Genomic DNA, 14,866 nt, shown 5'->3' with positions numbered 1-14,866 from the left:
TCATATTTCAATTTTAAATTAATGCAAAAGTCATAAAAAAGAATAAAATAAATTTACCCGTGTATGAAATTCACCCTCCTCCGTCGTCCCAGTGTTGGGTTTAGCTCATCATGATAAAAACACGCTCAAAATATTTATTTATTGCTCAAATGGTGTTTACAATGAAAAGAAGAAGAGAAAATGGTGTGAAACTGTAATCTGCGACGCACAAAAAGCGTCACAGAATGAACGATAAAACACAAGTGCTGCTGCTGTTTAGACTGCACTGCGACCCACGGCTGTGCGTCTTAGACACTGTTGATAAACGACTGTGCTTGCGAGTCTGTTCTTCGTGTTCTTGGTGTTCTTCATCATCAGCAGCAGCAGAAACAGAGTTTCATCAACTCTTGATTTCTGCTTCTCTGGACCTCTTCTCGACCCCAAACTCTCGACACCCCTTCTCTGTGATACCAGAAATCTATTTATACTCCTCAGCATCATTTAATCACACCATAACTCAAGATAATTCTCTCTTTACTCGGCTTAAAGAGAAAATATTTTTTGGATATTTTCTTCCTTTAATTAGCTCTCCACGCGCTGTAATGATGTATAAACACTCCAAACATGATCTTACACGCTGTAGAATTGATTCAACACTCTCCAAACACATGAATACACGTCTAAATTTGATGTGATCGTGTGATATTCATTTCTTGAACGTGCTTCCTGATTTCTTGATTGCGATGATTCTAGCCAATTATGATCGATCCTAACACCCAAAATGTCTTCCTCTATCCATATCACAAATACCCATTGAAAATCAGAGGTTTAATCGAACTCTAACCCCTCCAAAAATCGATCGACCCAACTGCCAGTGAGAAGAAATATTTTCCCGCCTTTTTCCAAAATTTGAATTATGAGAAGAAAAGTGTCCTCCCCCTAATCTTGTACGGGTGTCCCTTTAGCAATTGGGGTGGAAATAGTAATTTTTCTGGGTTCCTCCGGTACATTTCTGAGGTGCCTCCGGTACATTATCCTGGGGTGTAAAACACTACTTTTCGAGCTCATTTCGCCGCAAAGGCTTATTTCTCTAAAAACATCTACAAAAATACAAAATAACACAATAAGTACTTAATCCAGTCTAACAATACAGAATATTGAGAACAAAATAGACACATAAATGCGTCTATCATGACGCCCCCATGAATTTCGATGTAGACGATGTGGAAGAAGACATGGAAGACCATAATGATCCCCTAGTCCTCACACTCCCAATAGCAGGGTGCAATGTCAAGAAAATTCTCATCGATGAAGGAAGCTCAGTCAACGTCCTGTTCTATGACACGTTCAAACGTATGGAACTCAACGACGAGCAACTGCTGTCATCTTACTACACCATCTACGGATTCAACGACGCAGCTACAAATCCCCTAGGGGACATTGTCTTACAAGTAGACGCAGGGCCCATGAAAGTGGACACTCGATTCAGCATCGTAGATGCACCTTCACCCTACAATGCCATCATCGGAAGGAGATGGGTTCACAAGCTCAAGGGAGTAGCTGCAACCTACCATCAATATCTCAGATTCCCAACACCCCTGGGAGTCATGGAAATTAAAGGAGATCAAGTAACTGCGCAGGAATGTCAGACCTTACAGAATCAGATCAATAATGAGCGGGAAGAAAAGCACCGGTCCCGAAGAGCCAGAAGTAAGGATATAACCATAGATACATATCTGGAAGAAATCTCCGGAAAAAGCCTTCTAAACGTAAGCTCCACTGGCAGCGCAGAAGCAAGCACCTCCGTGACAAAAGAAGATGGAGAGCCCACCAAATAACAATCAAAGAATGTTCTTCTCTTGGGGGAACCAAAACCCACGTTTACACCTGTCGAAGCAGCTAAAGAAGTCAACATAGGTACTGAGGAAAACCCGAAGATTATCAGAATAGGCACCTTGATGGATGAAGAAAGAGAAGCTGCGCTAATCAAACTTCTAAAGGAATACGCGGACATTTTTTCTTGGAAATTGGGGGACATGCCGGGAATTGACCCAAAATTAGTTCATCACGAACTTCGAATAAAACCAGGTACCCCCCCTTTTAGGCAGAAGGTGCGCAAAGTAGCTCCAGAATACCATCGAGCAGTTGAAGTGGAACTCCGCAAACTACTGGACGCTGGATTCATCAAAGAAGTTAAGTACCCAACATGGATCTCTAACATGGTCATCGTACCAAAGACAAATGGCGGAGTAAGGATATGCATCGACTTCACGAACCTCAATAAGGCTTGCCCTAAAGATAGCTATTCACTTCCAAGCATTGACCAACTTGTCGAGGCAGTCGAAGGATACGAATAAATGTCATTCATGGATGGATTCTCTGGATACAATCAATTATTTCTAGCAGAAGAAGATCAGCAACATACAACATTCTATACACCACACGGCCTCTATTGCTACGTAAGAATGCCCTTTGGACTACGAAACGCAGGGGAAACCTACCAAAGAATGGTGGATGCAATTTTCAAACCGTGGATTGGAAGTACATTGGAAGTATATGTGGATGATATGCTCGTCAAAAGCAAGATGCGCAAAGATCATCACCAAGACCTAAAAGATATTTTCCAAGCAATGAGAGTGCACAACATGAAGGTAAACCCAGAGAAGTGCACTTTGGTGTCACTTCCGGAAAGTTCCTCGGATATTTGGTGACGAAGAGGGGCATTGAAGTCGATCCCGCTAAAATTGAAGTCATCGTAAGAATGTCATCCCCAAAGAATTTAAAAGAGGTTCAGAAACTCAATGGTTCGTTGGCTGCGCTGGGGAGGTTCATATCCAGGTCCTCAGATAGATGTAAGCACTTTTTTAACATCCTCAAAAAAAGAAGCAAATTCGAATGGACGACAGAGTGCGAGGAAGCTTTTCGAAATATCAAAGAATACATGGCTGAGATCCCTATATTACAAAAACCAGACCCTGATGAAGTGTTGGCACTATACATAGCAGCAACAAAAGATGCAGTCAGCGCAGTATTGGTTAAAACCAACACGAAGATAGAGCATCCCATCTATTACATCAGCAAGACTCTGAACGCAGCAGAAAGGAACTACACGAAGATCGAGCATCTCATCTTGTCATTAGTATGGGCAACCCTGAAACTCAGAACTTACTTTTTGACTCACTACGTCTGCGTCCCATGCAAAGCTCCGCTAGAAGCAGACCTTAAAAACGTAGGGAAAGTAGGAAGAATTGCAAAATGGAATACTCACCTAGATTAATTCAATATCATCCATGAGCTACATCACTCTCTGAAGTCACAAGTATTAGCAGATTTCCTAGCAGACTTACCATTGGATAAATGCGAAGAAGTCATCATCGAAGGACGAAAGGCAGCAGGACTACCAGAAATGGACGAAGGTAAAGACCCTATAGACATCTTGGAACCAAAAAATCCTAGGCAATGGGAAGTATTCGTATATGGGTCGAAAAATAAACAAGCGGCAGGGATAGGCATCGTAATCACCACCCCAACAGGAGACATGATCATACATGCTTTCAGGTTAGAATTCAAGGGGCATACCAACAACATAGTTAAATATGAAGCAGTGGTGCATTCCCTTCAGTTGATAATAGAAATGGCCATAACTGACGTGCGTATGACAAGTGATTCACAGCTGGTCATCCGACAAATAGGGTTGCAATATAATGTTTATGACAGAACATTGTCAGCATACATGGAATTGGTGCAAACACTGGCATCACAAATTCCAAACATCAAATTCCGACACCTGGCACGGAAGGAACTCAGGCACGCGGATGCCCTGGCCTACATATCATCGATGCTCAGAAACGAGGACGTCAAAGCAATCAAAGTAACCAGAATTTACGAGCCTTCAATTGATATTCAAGAACTCTGCGCTGCACAACAGAGGAACCACGCAGAAGAAGATATTGCAGATGATGACGTGGGAGAATTCATCGCGGATGATTTCCAAGAAGACGACATCATGGCTAAGGCAGATCAATATGAAGACTTCAGCAAAGAAGAAGATTGGAGATCTAAGATTCATCTTTTCCTAAAAGAAGGAATACTACCCTCGGATCTAAAGCAAGCCAGAAAAATACAGTCAAAGGCAGGAAAATATGATCTGAGAAAACAAATTGTGTACAAAAAAATTTTCTCGGACCATTATTACGTTGCCTATCCAGATCCGAAGGACATTTGATTTTGAAATACATACACCGCGGCGACGCAGGCAATCACAGCGGAATGAGATCCCTAGCAGATAAGGCGAAAAATCAAGGTTATTACTAGACAACAATGATACGAGACGCTGCAAGAATGTCACGAAGATGTGAAGAATGTCAGCGTTTCGCCAAAAAAATCCACGCACCCGCAACAATTTTGAACCCAGTAGACATCCCTTGGCCATTCTCAAAATGGGGCATAGACATCGTGGGTCCCCTAATCGAAGGATCAGGGAAGAGAAGATTTTTGATAGTGGCCACAGACTATTTCAGCAAATGGGTAGAGGCTAAAGCCCTGTCAAGGATCCGAGACGCAGATGTCTTCACATTCATCTTTCAAAACATCATTTGCAGGTTTGGCATACCAGCTGAGATTGTATCCTACAATGGCAAGTAATTCTAGGGAAAGAACATCGACTTACTCTTCGATACTTTCAAAATTCGAAAGAACAAGTCAACACCAATTTACCCTCAAAGCAATGGTCAGGCAGAAGCCACAAACAAAACCCTCGCACTCATCCTCAAAAAGCAGTTTGACGAATACAAGAAGCGTTGGTGTGAGCAACTACACAACGTTTTGTGGGCTTATAGAACAACTCGAAGATCAGCCACGGGAGAATCCCCATTCTTACTCACCTATGGAGCCGAAGATATTATCCCAACAGAAATAATCATGCCAACTACGAAGACTGAAGCATGAAAGAAGAACCTCACAGCGTACATGATGTTGGAAAGGTTGGATGATCTAAAAGAGAGGAGGGAGGAAGCACTACAAAAAATGGAAAAATATCAAAGGAAAATAGCAAGGGAGTATAACAAGAGGGTTAATCTTAGAAATTTCGTAGAAGGGCAGTATGTGCTGAGGACCATTCCCTAATACCAATGAGAAAACAAGTGGGGCAAATTAGCACCAACATGGGGAGGACCCTTCGTCATACATGATGTTGCAGGAAATGGGTCTTATTATCTGCGCAACCTAAAAGGGGAGATCCTCAAACACCCATGGAATGCAAAATATCTCAAGCCATACTACCCGTAGAGGGAAACGCAGACCTGCATCTGCGTGAAGAGTGCCAGAAGAAGAAAACGACGCTTGCGATCGACATGTTTCTATCTCTGAGAGAGGAATAGCAAACCTCAACCTATCAATCAAGCAAACTTTTGGCAAAAAAAATAGTCACAATACATGGAGCAACATAGTAACAAGACAACCGCGTGTAAATACAACACCTCACGAGAACCCTACACCTGTAAATAAAGCCTCCGCGTCAATACTTCATCCTCCTGTTTTTTACTGTTTACTACCTCAGAGGTTCCATCAATGGAATTCTTCTAAATGTAACTCAACAAACTGAATAAACACTTTAACCCTCTTTCACCCGTGGACGTAGACACTCTGCTGTCGAACCACGTAAACACTTGTGTTAATTGTTGTTCTATTTTACTTGGGGAAAGTAGTCACCTACAATCTCTCGGGACTCCCCTATCAACGTCTATAAGTGTAGGACCATGGGGAAGGCATCCAGCTGAAAGATATACCCAACCAATCTTATGGCAGCGGGTTGACGGAATGAACGTACATTCCAAACAACTCATATCCTAGAACGCTTCCCCGACCCCCACCGTCTGGGAATACTCTGGCCCAGGATTAGCCAGCGGGGTGACACGTCTCAAGACGTTCACGAAGATACACATACTTCGGGTTCGCACTCAAATACTTCGCTATCCTTGATTACATTCAATTACATTCCAAATTAACCATAACAATAAAAGAAGTTGGACAACACAGATAAAAATTAAAACAATGATCAATTCATTAAAAGTTGATTACAGGCTTGGCAATGATACGCGGAAACAAGAAAATACAAAAGGAATCTCACGAAGCCTTATAATCAACAAAGATCAACTCTCTACAATAATCTACTCGGATGGTTCAACCCCAACAGCAGGTTTAGCAATCTTCCCCTTCTGCGTTGAAGGTACGCTCCCACCTGAGGAAGGCCCTGAAGAACCAGATGTAGGGGCGGGGGTTTCTCACGGCGCGGATAGCTCTTGATAAGGACATGGTCGGTCTTAAGATCATACTCGATGCTATCCAGAATTTTGTTAGTCTCTTCCACTAGTTGACACCGAGCCTTGTACGCAATAACAGTGTTCATCATCTCAGCCTTTGACAACAACGAGGAAAGGCGACTCACTTCCTTCGAAGCGGCTTGGGAAGACTCGTCCCTTGCTGTAGCTAAACCTTTGTGATAATTAATCTGGCTTTCCTGATGCACTAATTGAGATTGAGCCTTCACAAGCTCTTCATTTGCAGTGCGAAGCTGTCCCTGGAGCTCTGCAAGGAAAATAAAAATGCAGATGGTTAGGTCCAGGAAACTACAGAATCACACTCGATAATATAAGCATATACCTTCGACTCTCGCCGAAGCTATTTCATATTCGTTAACAACAGCATCACGGGCTTCATAAAGAAAATCATACTCATCTGACTTCTTATAATCCGCTTGAAGGGTTGAAAGGGCGTACTGACTCGCATCTAATTCTACTTGTTTCATTGAATCCAAGTGACGAAGATGGTTGAACTCATTGTTTAAACCCTCCATACCCTTTTTGAGCCGATACGTATTTATTTCAAGATTTCTCTCAGACTCAGCTTGGCATACCACATCAACCCTAGACGCAGCTAAAGTTTTGCTAAGAGCACCAGCCTCAGCCCTAGCGTCATCTCTCTCCCTAGCAAGACGCTGAATGTAATCTTTAACATCAGAAGACTGAGAAGAACGATCTTGACGCAATTCTTCTTCCAAGAGATTGATTTTAGCTTCCAATGATGATACCTGTTCTCGGGAGTCACGAAGATTATCACGCGTCCACAATAATGTTCCATTAAACAAACGACGATCATTGTTATATTTGTTCTGCATATCAATCATTTGGACTCGTCTGCCCCGCCACTCCTCTGCCAGAGCATTATGTTCATCGGCACGAGCATTCCACTTATCATCCTCGCTCTTTATCTTCTCTACCAACTCTGTGATGTGAGATTTCTGACGCTGCCGCTCTTTCTGAAGCCATACTAACTCAGGAACTCCACCCACTGAAGATAGGGTGGGGAGGGAGACTCAGACAGAACACTAATTACAGTAAAGGACAACAGCAAGGAAGAGAACAGATAATCAAACCTGTAACAGCCGAAGAATTCTTCTTGGCCTCTTCCAACTCACTACGAGCCATAGCAAGATCCAGGCTAAGCTTCTCCTCCTCCTTGCCTTGTTTCTCCTTAGCCTTGAGGAGACTCTTCAACTCACATATCTCCCTATCCCTATCATAAATGACAGTCTCAGCCGCAGTAAGCTCCTCTTCCCGAAGACGAAGCTTAGCCTCCAACTTAAGGGATTTGGCCTTAAAAAACGGGTACAACATGTGATTTCAATGCTCACTCCTCATCATCTGCAAATCAGAAGATTAGAACACCCTGACTCTAAAAATTGCTAAAAATTGATACAAGGAAAAATGATAAGAGAACTCACCTCTAACATCCGATGTTGGGGAAATCCATACTGATACCCATCAGCCAACGCCATCATATCAACAGCAGTCGAGGGAGCGTCGACCACTAGAGCAGCCTCCAAGGCCCGAATATTCTTATCCCACGCTTCTGCAACCTGGTCCTAGGGAGACAATTGCATCATCTTACGGGTATAGGTATCAGATTTCTTCTCACCCTCCACCACAAGAGCTGGATTGGGTATGAACATCAAGTTCTTCTTTTTAAACCAAGCTAAGATGGAATCATCACCATCAAGGATCAGTGACTGAGGAAAATCATCTCCAGAAGACCCAACCGAGGACTTACCCATGTCCGTGAATTTAGCACCCGAAGAGTTCGAGGCTACTCCCGCATCCAAATCTGGAAGGTCTCTAGCACCGCTCCCCTCTAGAACATCACTAGAATCCACGACTCCCTTGCCCTTTCCAACCGCCTTTCTAGAGTTACCAAGCGCATCCCAATCATCGTTTGGGGAAAGCAGTTTGAACTCAGAAGCCAGGCCCAGGGCAGCGTTTATGTCAAACCTATCCTCCGCAGAATAAATCCGACCAAAGGAAAACTCCTGAGACGTAGCAGGAATTTCACCACCAACAACACCCTGATCACCAAGGCCAGTGTTATCATCACCAGCATCACTGCAACCCGCAGGATTAGCTTCGGCACCAGCATCATGACAACCTGCTGGATTAATTTCACCACCAATACCGCTGCCACCAGCGGTAGTATTCCCTTCAACAAATTCCCCATCATCATTACCTGGAGAAGATGTATCAGTACGCTCTTCCATATCAGACATATCTTCATCCTCTCCAAGCTCAGTCACAGGACTGTTAACTTCTTCATAAACCTCCGCATCCTCGATTGTTGCGGTGGTGGACTGCTTGGGATTTATCCTCCTCTTCTTCGTCGCATAAAAATACAAGGCACAAGAATAAAAATCCCTGACTTTGAAAAGAATTAAAACTGCCTCAACTAAAGGACAAGGCATATGGAAATCTTACCTTGACAACCGCAGCATTCTTCGTTTGAAGATCAGCATCGGAACTCTCTTCGTCATCTCCATCACCAACATCGAGGGCATATTGGAAATTCATGCCCTCAAAATTCAAATGCCAAGGACGGAAATTCCCATAACGAGCAGGAGGATCTGCCCGTATCTGGCTATCTTCGGTAGGACGCCATCCTTGCGGACCTGGAACCCACCTCCAAGCCCAGGGACCAACAACCTCAATAACAGTTGCGTGCCATTCATAGTCATGATCACGCTTCATCCGATCACGAGTAGGAAACACCAATTTGTTAGTAGAATTCTCTGTACCCAGGACATACTTCACCTTAGCACCACTTACTTCACTCAGAAGGAGGATCTCACCTCGAGGAGCGGCAATATTCCGAAGACTCACACTCCACGGTTTACGATTCCTACTGTTAACATAGTCACCGAAAGACTTGTTAAAATTCTCAGGCGTATACCACTCCCTTTCCTCAGGATTGGGAACATAAAGAGTCATCATCGTCTCTCCTTTGCTACGAAGATAACACTCCCTCAGTGCACGAAGATAATTCTCATGAAGTTGGGAAATAGAGCGACAGTGTGTGTTCTTCGAAGAACCCTCTCGACCAGACATCACATCATAATAAAAAGAATCCCCAGACTTGTACAAAGGCAACATAAGACCCGCTTCAAAGGCCCCCACCGTGGTCAGCAGATGAAATTCATCAAACTTATATGTCGATATCATCTCATAAGTAATACCATCATCAGCAGCGTAAAAAAGAACATCGAATAGATGAAGACCATGCTTTTCCTTGAAAATCTCCAGATCAATGTTTGAAGGTCACTTTCTTCTCCCCAACAGCGACGCTACGTATTTCCTGAGAAATATCTTCCTCCTCTACGGGATCAGGCGCAGAACCCTTTGAAGGGTTTCTATCGGAAGCTTTCCTCTTAGGATGAACCTTAGATACATCAGTCTTCGAAACCACTTATTTCGAAGACCTCTCCTTGGGTTGAGAAACTGGAGGGGGAGGTAGAGGATGTTGATGAGACGCGGAAGGAGGCGCCACTTACCGAAGAGGTAGGACATCCCGCGTTCTCTTGGGATCATCACGCGTATTAACTAAGGGAATAGAAACAGCATACCGGGAGCCAGGAGACTCTTTTGGACGGTCCCCCTTCTGCGTATTCCCTCTCTGCGACTCACCCCTATTAGAAGTTAAGTGCCTCTGACCAGAAGAAGACGAAACCCTATGAACGCGGGCATCACCTTGGGAAGATTTAGACGAACCTCCACCAGGCGGAGAAACATCAGGATCCCTACGCGGAGGAGATCTACGCGGACTAGGCGGTGGAGTTTGATAAGACACCCGCGGACGGTCAGCCATGTCTGCGTAGTACACAAACAAGTTTCAGATTTCCGCGAAGACAAAACAGAAATTAAAAATCCCAATTTCATCCAGTTCTTCATAATCATGAACCAGATGGAAAATAAGAACAAACCCTAAATAAAAGGGGAAATAACAAATAGGGGCAAGCATATACGAAGGAAGAAATCATTACTGTTTGTAATAATGAACAGGGGCAATCATACACACACTTATATATATGTTCTTCATCACAAACACACAGCAACAGTTCATCAAAAGATAATCAAGAAACAGTAAAATCACCTACCTATAAACAAAAAATTAAGCAGAAAACCTCGACGAACAACAGTAGCAGCAGCAGAAAACCTTGACAAACAACAGTAGCAGCAGCAACAGAAAACATTGAGGAGCAACAGTAGCAGCAGCAGCAGTTAATAACAAGGATACAAAAGTAGAGAACAAAGAATGAAAATTCTGAACAAAGAGAATGAATGAAATTTATGATTAGAGAATTTTCACATTCCTTCTCATATATATATGCAAAGAGAAATAAAAACCGCCCCACTACCCAAGAAGAAGTTATTGCAAATAGTGGGGAACGTGCCCTAAAATCTAGGAAAATAATAAAGAGAAGATGAAGAGAGTAACACGTTTTTTCTTCCCACTTCGACTAACCGCCCAGTAGGAGGAAAAGGGGAAAATTGTAGGTACACATTTCATCTTCCGCCACGTGCCCACAAAGACACGCGTGGAGGACATGCGGCTAAGGGCATCAAGATATGATATCACGCGTGGACATCCAAGAGTCACTTTATCCTATCGCTAGAAAGATCTAAGATCTACAGCTGGGGATAGTCAGACTGACGCAGACAAGACAGGGGCAGAGGACAGCTGTCTACCGCGGACAGACATCTCAACTACCCGCATTAAATACCCTCAAACAGCATACGTGTCAGTCAGCCTGTATAAAAAACGCAGATAATATTGCGTATCCAGACGCAGATGCAGCCGAGAACACGAAGACTTCTGCGTGAGTGGCACAAAACACAAGAGGATAAGGTTATAATGGGCATCAGAAGTGGACCCCACGTAACCTCCCTATAAATACCCCTCTCTCCCAAGTGAAGAGGAGGGCCGAAAAACATTGAGGGGAGAATAGGAGAGAGACAGAGATAGAGAGTGTAAGTGAAGTTTTTCCTGCTACGCAGTCTTATGTTGATCTCAAAGTCATTCGACTATTTCTGTAACCTTCATACGTATAATGAAAAACCCAAACCCGCAGACAGAGATCTGAGTGATGAATCATATAAGTTAATCGTTTCATCTATATTCATGCATTTGTACTTTATGTTCAATTCGATACTTATGGTATATCATGGTCGTATATTTTATACCTCATCCACTATTTTATCTTATTGTATGAGTTAAGAACAATGATTGTAGTTTATGAGACGAGGAAGAGTATTAGAACTCTGAGTCAAGTATTCGACTTATCCAATCCATTCCCCTCAGGCGCAGCTTATTTACTGTATTGTCATGAGTCTGCGCGCATTATTTGTGAATACTCAGATGACAATGATCTTTGTGTTCACACATATTATCATATTACCGAACAACTACGGACAGTAAGGCTTTCAAAAATCGACCTTAGAATTAATATAAAAGAAATATAAGAATCAAAAATACAAACACAAGTTAAGAAACTATCTTTCTTTCAAGATTGGTGACCTTGTGCATCACGAATTCTAAATGAAGTTGTTCAAATTCGAACCTTCTATCACGAATATCCTTAGGTCTTTGATGGAAAAATTTGCAAAAAGATACACATGCATGCGTGTATGGATTAAGTTTTCTGTGTTGGTGATGTCTTTAAATTATAGTGATCAATCCAAAGCTGTATTTTTTAGGATGTAAGCAATGAATTTATTCAACCCACGTTAATTCTCAATCGCTAAATCAAAGTCGTTTCCAAGAAATACAAATTGTTTCTTTCAAAAGAAATAGACTTGCAATGAGGTTCTCTCCATTTTTTGAAGTTGTAGACAATTTTTTAGATAAAGTGAATTTTATGAAAAAAATTACTACCAAAAATAACTTAAAACTTTCAAGCAAAGAACTAGACTTTCTAACAAAGAAATTAGCTAAGAATTAGCAATTCGTGAGTGTGTAGAAAGTTTCTCTTTGAAATCCAAAGAAGAAGAATGGATGAGCCCAAAGATAATAAAGTTACACACCAACTCATTAATTTCAAGTTAGTGAACCTAATTAAGATAAAAAACAGAGAACTATGCTTTTGTAGGTTTCCGAACTCAAATAGGTAGGTTCACGAATTCAAATGCAAGAAGGCTAAACGAGAATATTATTCTTGTTAATTTTGCGTACTCACCTCTCTAAATATGCGAACTCAAATGTTCAAAACTCTTAGGACAACAAGACCTTGGTTCCCAAACTCAGCTCTCTAGGTTCACAAACTCAATGCTCTCAACTCATAGGGTTATTCTTTTAATAAGTGCACGAACTCGAGCCTATATAGGTTATTAATTACCGAGCTCAAATGACAATATAAATCTCGAGAAGTTTTTCTTTAATAGGATCGCGAACTCATTAGACAAAAAATCTCAGGGAAACTCTCTAGAGTAGGTTGCGAACTCACAATATTAGGTTCACAAGCTCAAAAACGTTGTTTGTCTTATACTTTGAGTGCTACAAACTTATCAAAAACTTTGTTCGTTAGTTTGTGAAATTCAAGTGATTGAAAATCATTAAACTACCAACTCCCGAAAATAGTTTCAATAGGATATAATGTGCAAAAGATAACAATTATCTAATGACTTAACCGTTGGAGTTTTGCACAAAACATCACAAACTCAAGAATGAATTCACAAGTCTTGAAATTCTCATTAACACTTGTGTTTTTCTCTCAATCTTAGTTTCGAGTTATAGACAAGCAAGTGTTTGAAAATCAAAATATCATTAGACTTAACAAGAAGCTATTCCGGGATATGATGTTCTTTGAATTATGTTCCTCTATCAAGTCCTCGCCCTAACACATGACATGTTAAGATTGTTTACGTGTGTGCATGGAATTGCCAAATCTTATGTGGCATATCTAAGTCGAAAGAAAATGCAATTTCCAGCTTAAAGGTCCCATCAACCCTGGACGAATGGGCCGGAAAAAATGTTGCACGATAAGTGACTGAGGTGCCATTCTGTCATACGAAACCGATGTTAATGACTGACATAGAGGAGGAAACCTTGGTGTGATAATGAGCTCCAAGAGTTGAGGAACAAATGGCCTAATTACCCTCTTGAACTAAGGTAACTTATACACACGGTTCTGAAACGAAATATCTAGGTTGTGATTAATGAGATTTTTATTTTATATCTCACTGGTTTATTCTATGGATCAGGGAAGTGTGCCAAGAGTATGCCAGTGCTGTTGAGAACTTGTCAATTAAGTTGCTGGAACTGGTGGCGCTGAGCTTGGGTTTACCAGAGAAGAGGCTGAACGATTACTTCAATCAGAACAACACGAGTTTTATCTTCCTGAAACACTATCCTGCACCTCACCTTGCCCTTGGGGTTGGTCGACACAAGGATGGTGGTGCACTGACTATTCATGCTCAGGACGATGTAGACGGCCTCGAAGTTAAGCGGAAAATATAAGGAGACTGGATCAGGGTTAATCCCATTCAAGGTTCTTTTGTTATCAATGTTGGCGACTAAATTCAGGTAATTCCTTCAGATTTAAATTCGCTTTTTTGCAGCAGCGGAGCCAATGTTTGAGTTAGTCTTGAAGTGCAACAGGTTTGGAAAAATGATAAGTACGAAAGTCCAGAGCACAGAGTGATGGTTAACTCAAAGAAGGATAGGTTTTCCATTCTTTTCTCCTTAAACCCTGCTCACGATGTGATGATTAAACCATTAGATGAGTTCATAAGCACACAGAATCCATCGAAATATAAAGAGTACAATTGGGGAAAGTTTCTGAAGACAAGGAGGCTAAACATTTTCAAGAAACTTGATGTTGAAAACCTTCAAATACACCATTTTAAACAATCTGGCTGATTATCTTCTGCATGTTAAGAGATCGATCATTCAGAACAATAACTTAGATATTCAGAACAATAACTTAGAATGTAGTAAGTTTGTTCAAAAGAATCAAAACTTAGATAGTGTCAAGGTTAATTCTGATAGTGCACGGGGACTACCATTTTTAAGGGAATACTGTATTGAACAATTGGGGGGTTGTAATGCATTAGTTTCAGTTTTTGCAAAATCTTGCCCTTTTTTTGAGTGGAAAAAGAAACAAATCTTGCCCTTTTTGAGTCGGAAAAAAAAACAAGTGTGGGAAGCCTTTTCTCTATCAGAGCGAGGTTTCGATCCTGGGACCTGTGGGTTATGGGCCCACCACGCTTCCGCTGCGCCACTCTGATTTGTTGTCAACTGTATAAGCCATTAATATAACGTTTGAAACATTTAATGGAGAAAAACTAGACGTACACGTGCTGCATTAGGTTTGCCATAAAAGAGATTCTCTCATTCTTTGTAGCTTTGCCAACTAAAGCTGCTCCAAAGGTGCAGTTTATCCTTTCACATGCACAATGACTTATTAAAAGTCGCAAAAGGCCAACGCATTTTAGGTCTGAGTTCCTGAATGCTACATTATCTTGAGGCTAAGAATTCAACTCCTCTTAACCGAGAGAAATGCATTTTCTTT

General features: G+C 41.7%; 1 non-coding gene and 1 pseudogene across 1 annotated transcript; one reads left to right on the top strand and one right to left on the bottom strand.

Annotated features, from left to right (window-relative positions):
- The first annotated feature begins 1,586 nt into the window (after positions 1-1,586).
- Positions 1,587-14,214, top strand: LOC113316343 (annotated as a pseudogene).
- A 296-nt stretch (positions 14,215-14,510) lies between these two features.
- On the bottom strand, positions 14,511-14,582 carry TRNAM-CAU. The gene has a single exon. It is a non-coding gene; the product is annotated as a tRNA-Met (tRNA).
- Between the last annotated feature and the right edge of the window lie 284 nt (positions 14,583-14,866).

Source organism: Papaver somniferum, chromosome 10, assembly GCF_003573695.1.
Source record: "Papaver somniferum cultivar HN1 chromosome 10, ASM357369v1, whole genome shotgun sequence".
In the NCBI taxonomy this organism is placed as follows: domain Eukaryota; kingdom Viridiplantae; phylum Streptophyta; class Magnoliopsida; order Ranunculales; family Papaveraceae; genus Papaver; species Papaver somniferum.
Note: the sequence above shows the minus strand (reverse complement) of the source record. Positions and strands in the feature narration are given on the sequence as shown.